This window comes from Lampris incognitus, chromosome 19, assembly GCF_029633865.1.
Source record: "Lampris incognitus isolate fLamInc1 chromosome 19, fLamInc1.hap2, whole genome shotgun sequence".
NCBI lineage: Eukaryota > Metazoa > Chordata > Actinopteri > Lampriformes > Lampridae > Lampris > Lampris incognitus.
The window spans coordinates 28,117,752-28,127,671 of NC_079229.1; positions in this window are offsets into that span (position 1 = coordinate 28,117,752).

Here is a 9,920-nt window from a genome sequence, read left to right on the forward strand (position 1 = left end):
TCGACAAAGAAGAGAAAATGATTGGAATGTTTCACTTGGTGAAAATAATTGTCACAAAGGGAGTGCCAAGTGATGTTTATGCACAGAGGGCAAAAATTAGTCCGATACATTTGAGTCTGTACAGCTGAGGTTAATAGTTAATCAAGTGAATGCAGAGTGTAACATAGCTACATCATCACTACAACTATGAAGCAAGTTGCTAGTGTGACAAGTAAGAGTCAGCGCTCCTCCTCGCACTTTTGCTGAGGCATATAGGACATTCAAGGGAAATCCCTCCCCTCCCTGTCAATGTTAACGTTTTACAAGCAGGAGGACTGGGTCAGTTACAAGCTGCACTGGAAGATGGACTCCATCCATCCACATGTTTGAGGCCATTGAAGTTACCTGATGATGGCCCAGATAGCTTGAAACGTGACCCTCCCTCATTGAAATTACTCTGCATGGCTCAGTCACACACAGCTACACTACTGGACAACTACTGTGCATAGAAACAGGTGCGGAGACATCCGGGTAGCGTAGCGGTCTATTCCGTTGCCTACTAACACGGGGATCCCGGTTCGAGTCCCCGTATTACCTCCGGCTTGGTCGGGGCGTCCCTACAGACACAATTGGCTGAGTCTGCGGGTGGGAAGCCGGATGTGGGTATGTGTCCTGGTCGCTGCACTAGCGCCTCCTCTGGTAAGTCCGGGCGCCTGTTTGGGGGGGGGGAGCATAGCGTGATCCTCCCACGTGCTACATCCTCCTGGCGAAACTCCTCGCTGTCAGGTGAAAAGAAGCGGCTGGCGACTCCACATGTATCGGAGGAGACGTGGTAGTCTGCAGCCCTCCCCGGATCAGCAGAGGGGGTGGAGCAGCAACCGGGATGGCTCGGAAGATTGAGGTAATTGGCCGGATACAATTGGAGAGAACTGCAACTAAACAACGAATCATTCCCACTACGAGGAACTGTTGCATTGATATCAGGGCCATCAAGGGATGCCCTTGGTCACTTTGTGGCCTACTGCGGAAGATCCTCCTTGATCTGGGAGGAATATGGCTACCCTTTCTTGTTAGGTCACAACAGCCTCTGAAAAAACCAAAAATACAAACCCACGCTGTGTTTTCCCACAAAGGAAGGTTAAAATCCCTCACTAATCATAATCGAACTTGCACAACAGGAAACGTTTGTAAATAGTTCTGACCAAACAGGCTACACTCTATTCCTGATCAACATGCTGAATGGTCCTGAAACAAGGACATTGCATAAATTTTTTGTGAAGCCATTTGTAGGGGGGGAGGATTTTGCAGCTATTTTTCTACATGGATTTTTTTTTCTTTACTCTTTACCGCTGTTGCTGTGAGGTTACCACATCACTAACTCTCAGGCTTCTGTTTCCCTGAGGAAGTGTTACTGCTACGTCTTCAAATAAACATGACACGAAGAAAAAAAATCCCGTTTCAAACGATTAATTAATAAATTAAGTGGATTAGGTTAAGTGTGGTCAGCCGGGAGAGAAATTAAAAGAACTCTTTGTATTTTTTTTAGAGAGCACATGTAATCACACAAGCTGAGCACAAACAAACGAGACCCGTTTTGAATGACTTGGACGATAATGGGGTGCAGGATGACGTCACGGCCTGCAAACTAATAATGGTTGCTATCTCAAAAAAACATCACAGTACAAACAATCGTTTTTGCGGCACAAATGAATGATCATATTTTTATAAGCGAAACTACAGGAGATGGTCTCTGTAGGCAAATTCATAGCAATTGTCAGTGGATTGGAAGAGGACTCTACTTGGCACTGTTAACGCGTGGACTAACTGGTTCATTCTGAGCCCTATTAGACTGCTGAACGGACTCCCAGCATGAGTCACCCTCAACTAACTTATACAGTCATGCTTGTACCATTCTCATGAGGAGATTTTATCCCTCTATATTTGACCGTTTAGTCAAATTGCTAAATGTTGTCTTCATCTGGTTTTCGGATCTGAACCCTCTTTTTTTTTTTTTTTGGAAAAATGGCATAACTTGGATTCAGAGGAAATGATTTCTGAGTGAGCGTGTCACTGCTTCAGACACCGCATGCATTTTCTCCACTGCAAATACAGAAAACTCTAAACCCACTGGGTTTGTGTTACGTTTCATTTTCGGAGAATGTATGAAAACAGTATCTGACAGTATCAGTCAATTTTCAAAAACTGTCAAGATTCATGAAAGCAATGCAGCACATAACTGAGGTGGTGGTGGTGGGGGAGGGGGGTGGTGTGAAGCACCGTGGCTCTTCTGGTTAAAATAAAACACATGTGTGGAGGTGACGCGTTCACCCCGAAGCCCTAAAACCCTCCAGAACACTTGGTCCAACAGTGGGCTGTCATCAGGGAGGGACATATAGACCTTCTGAGATGTACACATCGCTTCTGCTGCTCAAAGCAGTGTCATAACAAGGTTTTTTTTTTACCCCTACAGGGTCAAAGTTGAGAGAGTCTGCCAACGGAAAGCAGGGTTTACTTTTTAACTTGTGCCTGCTCCGTTTCCCACCGTTCTCCTCTTTGGCAATAGTGTGCTCTGCACTTCCCCTGATAGGAGACCACCGTGTTAAACATTAAGCTATAGCCCGACAAAGGCTGAGGGCAGGTTGCCTCGGGTGAAGAGGTGGTGTGATCGACGTGATAGCCGCGCGAGGTTAAAATAGGGCAGTGGTATTTGAACAGCCCTGGGTGGAGGGATACCGAGCATGCGCGCACTCGCGGCCAATCACATTAAGCCAGTGTACTTCGCTCAGCATTATCAAACCACTTCATTCAAACTGTCACAGGTGGGGGAAATCTGTCCTACAGGCCAACGCACAAGGCAACACACTTCGGTCTTCTCACCACGCCGTCGTGCCATTTACACCTATCCTCTCTGCAGACCCAGATGTGGATGTCCCGTCAAACGGAGGTGTCCTGTAAGATAGTCCCCATGACTGTCCAGGTTGTGGAGCTGGACAGAGAGTTCAAAACATGTCCATCGTCGCCCACCGCTGCTGCTGGAGGTCGGGGTAATGTCCCTGCCGTAGTGTGCGGACAGCCCTCATACAGCCGAGTATACACATTAACTATGTACATACACACCTCTATGTAACGGTATTTTGGGTAAACACGCGGGTATGAGAGCCTTTAAGTAGCTGGAAAAACACGGGCAACACAGCACTTGGCGTAGATATACCAGCAGAAGTTGGAAGGACGACAAAAACGATAACGGCTGGCTGTTAAATTGGGAGTGCTGCTGAAAGGTCAGCCGAAGGATCGCATCCATCCCCGGTTGATAAGACAAGTGGCTATAATCACATGAGGCCTGTGTGACCGGTGTACTTTTTCAGTTGCGTTGTGTAGGAAAGAGAGTGTAATATTTGCTAGTACTATTTGATTTGCTAATGTCCCTTACGGCTTTCCGTAGCGCCACAACAAAGTCACGTGATGTACGTAACAACGTCAGTGGGTATCCGGTCGGTGAATAAACACCCAGCACGAGAGAAGTCGTCCTTGCTTTATTAATGTTATAAGTTAACATAGCCAGAGGGCACAGAACATTACAGAGAGGAGGACAGCTTCTCTCGTGCACGGGATCTGTATTCTGTCGCATATAAACAAAACAGGACAGGTTTCAGGAAACGTCAGATCAGCTCCTGCTGTAGCCTACGCAAGAATTGGGACCCACATTAGACATGAGACACGTTAGGAATGGATAAAATAAATTACAGGGGCAGACAAAAATGAACACATACCTCTTTCTACACGTCCAGAGCGGGAAAGAGGCAGAAGTCAGGGGGAACACACGCTTTGTGGCTACTAACAGGAAATGGGGTCACAACAGGGAGGGGCTACTATAAGCGTTTCCTGATGATATAATAAAATACAATAATAATGTCAGCAATGAAAACGATAATCATGTGGTGGTACTTTGTGTAATTGTACGACATATTTTGGTTATGACATTTTTAACCACGCTACACCTGCACAAACACCACGGCTCAAAGAACCACACTGGAATTCTGCAACATTTCAACCGCTGAACCGCGAACCATTTTACCACCGGACAAGATAGAAGAGGAAATAGTTTTCCTCAGATTTTCTTGTCTTTTTTTTGCCAGTATCCACAACGGAGATGGAGAAAGGGGCGGGGGGGTGTTCTCCATTCTTTGATACTTTTCCCTGGTTTGGCCTCGCTGTGAGCAGGGGATAGAGAGGGACTTTGGGTTGTGTATCTGGTTCGCGCGTGCCGGTGCGTGGTGAAGTACAAAGGCACTCGGAGATTGCGTCCCTTCGCCACGTCCTCGGGCGAGAGGCGTCGAGGCCTACGCGGCAGGCGCCTTTTGCTCAGCAATGGTGATACCCAGTACATCCCCAGCTCCCCCTTTCATCTTTCACGGTAGCCGGTGGAAAGGGACTGAATTTATCCAGAGTACCCAGAATGCACCGAGCCTCTTGCGATGCAGGAGATGTGAGAGGACGGGGCATGGGGAAATGCGCGGGATCTGTGGAGGGATCGGCAGTCTGGCACACTACGAACGGGATGGCTACCCCTGTTGGGGCCGATGCCGTGGTTGCAATATTACAGGGGGCGCCCGGTTTTCGTGAGCAGACTCTCCACCGGTTCTTTTTTCTTAAGGGGTTTTCAGTACAGCTCCGTGTCGTAGCGATGCAGGGATGTAAAGGAGCACGATGCGGTGGCTGGGGTGTTGGGGGGGCGGGGGAGGGGGCGTTGAATGATGCGCAGACTGCAGGTCTTAATCAAGTTTCTTTGAGGATGGATTAGGATGTTTCCCTTTACAATTTCATACAGGATGGAGGCAACCAAAAAAAAAAAAATTGTCAAGCTCCAGTTTGATAGATCAATTTGCCGTCTGCCTCGGCAAGTCTTTCCCTTTAGATATAATTCAATCCCTCCCAGTCTGTGACACGCTTGATCTGGGATTCATTTGAAGTGTCATAGCATCCTGCTTTATCTTCTCGCGGAGCCGAGACCCCCTCGACACGCCGCACATGCGCCGCTGGTTGCTAGGAGCTGTTTGCTGTTATGCCGAATCGTTTTCATGCTTGTTACGGGCCCAGATTGGGTAACACAACAACTCTTTATTTCAGCCTCCGCGTTAGTGTACGCGTTAATGGCAGTGCCCTTAGAAGCCGTCTGATTCCCTTTTTAATCCCTCCCTCGCCCTCGCACATCCTCTCTCCCTCCCTCTCTCTCTCTCGCTTCCTTCATTTCTATCTTTCGCTTTCAATAGCGCAGCAGCTCTTGACCCAGGGGTCAGGGCCCGAACGAGGGGTCGCGCGACGGTTTCCGGGGGAGTCGCAAGATGAGGTTTGGGAAGCGTAAAAAAAAACAATATTTCTAACGTAGGAACACAAGATGGCGACCGTCTTCTTGCTCCGTGCCATGGGAAATAAAAATCATTATTATAGGAAAAAATAACCGTGCATGGTTTTTTTCCCCCTGCCGATAGATGTTAAGCTGGAGGATGATGGGGGAGGGGGGGGGGGAGCGGCAGACGTGCAGCAAAGGCCCTGAGCTCAGTATGAACCCATATAAGATATACGTGCACACGTGTATTTAAGTAATAGCGACGTATATGTGCGTAATCACGTAAACATAAAGATGCCGAAGGCAGTTTGATGAGCTGTGGTTTATACAGCGGGCCTTTCCGGCCGTTTTCACGGCAATGGGCCGTGTGTGTCATCCCAGGTCGCCCCTCCTTTACACCTCACTTCTGTTTGATAAAGGGCAGATGAACACGAACACACACACACACACACACGCACACACAGTATGATAATAAACCAGCTCCAAGTGGATTATATTCATGCCCACAATTACACACACACACACACTTACGTTCTCAAAGAGAGAGAGCGAGAGAGCGGAGGAGGGAGTGTGTGAGTGAGTGCGTACAGGACAAATATGCAGCGATTGCCAAAGGCGTCTTCTCCTCGGGGCACCAGGATCCTCCAGAACTTCACAGAGGGCCGCCTATTCATTTGGGGAATTAATACCCACTTTCTTCTGACAGACCTGCCTTTACCGTACCTACTCTGTCCCGAGGCAGAGGAGAAGAGCGTCGTCAGTTCGTTTCGATGGTAGTAGTCGGGTGGAGCCCCCTGTAGCCACCCATCCCTCTGTGACCTGCTTTCCCCTTTGTGAGCCCGCAGAGTGCTGGCAGTTTATCTGTGGTAACCACATGGACCACCGAAATGAGGATAAACGGAGTCTGACCAATGTCATTTTCTGTGGGCCGCAGCGGCAAAGGGAGTGTGTCTGAATGTGTGGTTTGAGACCATAACAGCACGTGTGTGCGCGCGCGCGTGTGTGTGTGTGTGTGTGTGTGTGTGTGTGTGTGTAACAAGTCATGAGTGAGGCTCCATAGTGTTATATATATCAGAACACAGCTTAAGCATCTCTTTGGAAAGATACGAAGCGGATGAAGAGGAGAGAAAAGAAACACTGCGGTTGTTTAAAACTGTAATTTCTTTTTTTTTGATAGAGGCCCCTCATCCTGTGAGACATGCCGCATTTGCTCGGGCCCTCCGCATAAACTAAACACGGCTCTGAGCTTACAGAACTGAAATTGGAGACGGGGCGTGAGGGAAATACTAACTTTTCACCCTTCGATATACATTCATGCCTAATTTATGAGGTACAAAAGAAGAAGAAGAAGAAAAAAAAGCTCCGGTGAAATGCAGCAATGACATTTTTATTTGACCACGCTCTTATCACTTCCGTTTTCGAAACGTGACTCGTTCCTCTGAAAGCGGAGCAAATATGGACTCAACCGGTCAGGAGGGTGCTTTTTGGGAAGCCTCGTGCTCACAGTGCCGCGCGCCTCCACACAAACGCGGCGGCGGTGTTTCGAAAGAAGACCCCCGTCTACTTTCCCTCTGGGCGACGCAGAGCGGGGCCCTGGTTGAATTTGACATGAAACATTATGAGCTATCATCGTTTGTTCATCGAGTCCTAGAAGGTCTCGGCGTAGGTCTCCGGGGATGATGAGGAACGTCCGAGACAGAGGCGTGGAAAGTTGTTTTCCCGCTGTCCCCGTGTTCTGCTTAAGCCTCATGATGCCGTGTGGCGATGTGGTGCAAAGGAAAGGAGCTGTCATGAGATAAATCATAAAGAGCAGCTCTTCGAGACGGCCTCACTGCAGCCTTATAAGGCTGCGCTCTTCGGTGTCTTGTGGTCCTGTGTGTCCCCCACTTCCCTTAACTGGAGATGACCATGTGATGTCCAACCTATCATATAGGAAATGTATATGCACTATTTGGCTGGATTGTGACCAGTGAGTAGACGTTTCTGTGCCCAGAAGGAGGCATATAAGCGAAAAGCCCCCCTTTCTTTGGAGAGAACGGAGGGGGGGGGGTAACCCACTGCTTGTATTCTCCTGCTGCATGCAATACAACTTCTCTTTATCATCAACCGAGTCTTGAGTGTTTGCAGGCAATTTCCACGACGGGGGGAGGGGAGGGGGTAGTAGTTTGCATCTCACAGGATGAGGTCCTAGGTTCGATTTCAGCACATCTGTACGAAGTTTCCGCGTTTTAAACCTGTTGTCGTGCGCGTTTCCTGCCACAGACAAATACACAATAAGAAAGGACTTTGAAAACTGGGTCCTGAATAAAGTAAATCACACAAAGAGAAGACTAGGACAGCACTCCCAATGAACCTTTTTAATATTGCCACACGGGCATTTCGGGCAAGACGCCCTTCTTCGGCGTGCATTCTGGGAAGTAAAAGTTTAATTGGCGTTCTGCCCCCAGTCTTTTCTTTCTACACATACATGCTAGGTGAAGTGGTATGTCTAAATTGTCCATTGGCGTGTGTGTGTGTGTGTGTGTGTGTGTCTGTGTGTGATGAATTTAAAAACCACACAGTGTGTCTACAGTGTCTCCCTGTCCCCCACCCAATGCCTGCTAGGATAGATTGCAGACCCCCATGACCCTGATTTGTATTAGGCAAGTATAGATAACGGATGGATGGAAGGTTAAAGGTGAACTGGCCGGTAAAAATGTCCCTACAAACGACCGGTTGGCGATTCTGTGATAGAGTATAACATTTTGCAACCACTATTTGTTGACAAAAAGTCATCGGTGGGATTATAATGGTGTTGTGTCCATTTCCACAAATGTGGTTGTTGGGTCGGTTTTACTCGTGGGATGTGTTGATTAGAAGTCCAAAGGCCCTCCAGTCCCTTTGCAGGTGTTTGACTCCACGTCGCACCGTCAAGTCAGTGAGAAACCAGAGAGGAATGACTTCTCGGCACAGGCGCTTGGAAGGTCAACATTGGACAGCAACCAGAAACCAGTCCCCACATTCTCTCATATGGCAAGCTAAGCTCAACGCTAAAGGGCCGATGCAAAGAAGGCCCTGAAATGTTAGCTGCAGAAACCGTGACTCCAAAAAAAAGAATAATTATCAGTAAACTTAACTGGAAAAAAAGCCATATCTGGTCAATATGCTCTGCTGGTTTTCTGTACCGAATTCAGTGTCGGTCACGAACCATCAAATCTGCAAGAAATGGTTCACCTTAGCATTGACTTCCAGGCAAACTAGTGTTGAGTAAATCCAGTCCTTTTTTTTTTTACCTTTAGATAAACAGTGCAGAGGCATTCTCGGTACTGCACCGCAGTGACTTCTTAGAATAGTCAGGGAAAAGTGTGAATACCTTTGCAAATCCTGATTAAGTGATTCATTTTCAGATGTTGCACACGCGTCAGTGTGGGTCTTGTCATTTTCTGGTCTTTTCCCGAGCGTGAGTATTCATGTGTGCATTCGTGCATGGAAAGCACCAGCAGAAATGAACACATATATTTATAGCAGAGTGGTTTCACGCTACACGCTCTATAGGATAACCGGTCTCTACATGTCAGCCGTGGCTGTTTGTCAGCGAGCAAAGAGAGATGTGTTGTCACAGTGCAGGTAGCCTGTGGAAACAGCACACTGTGTCACTCATTCTTGCAAAACATTTTCCATGTTGTTGTTTGTCCTTGGCATGCTACATATGTCATTCGGGCATTGAACCTTTGCATTCGCTTTATCTCTATAGATTGACGGGGTAGTGCTGCTGGCAAAGTAGACTCAGCTGCGCAAACCCCTCCTCTTCAAAGGTAACGTTAGGTTCAACAGCTGAAAAACGACATATAGGTTGTGCCACTGACCTAATTTCTAAAAACCTGGTGAGGTCTATCAGGGGGTATGTACCTATAGAAGGAGGCCCTTCTGAGTGATTGTTTTTTTAAATATATATATATACCCTGCTGTGCTACTGCCAGTAGCCTACTGGAATAGATTCAGCTCATTTGACTTTAGGATACTTTTATAGACTCCGTCGATAAGCGAAGACCTATAAAATATTCTGAGCTCCCCATTTATTTTGCATGGAGAAAAAGTTCAACGTTGCAGTCATAAACGCACCTCAGATCAGTTGTGGCAGGGAGCTAAAAAAAAAAAAAGAAAAAAAAAGACCCAACTTTGATTTCCTTTTCCAAAAATGTTTGTCTTGGCACAAAGCTTAGACATTGCTGGAGTTGTTGTTTTCCTGGAGATAAACACCGAGGACAGCCTACAGTAGTGTGTGGTCTGATAGTTGTTATTATTATTGTTAGTTATTACTATATTATCTCTGTCTTGTTTGACCTGGACGAGGCAGCCTGGTGTGACAACACCGCCACAAGAGAGAGAGGGGGGGCCGGGTGGGCCGGCGTGACGTCATATCGCCCGCCGTGTTCTGATTGGCCGACGATCCTCACCCGACACAGCTGGGATTGTTTACTGCAGAGGAAGTGCTGTCTTCTACCATGAGGTCTGTGCCCTGGAATGAAACAGCAGCGGGGCTTTTTTTTTTTCTTTCTTTCTTCCCCCCCCCCACACCCCAGCCCTCCCCTCCCGCCCCCTCCCCCTTCAGCGC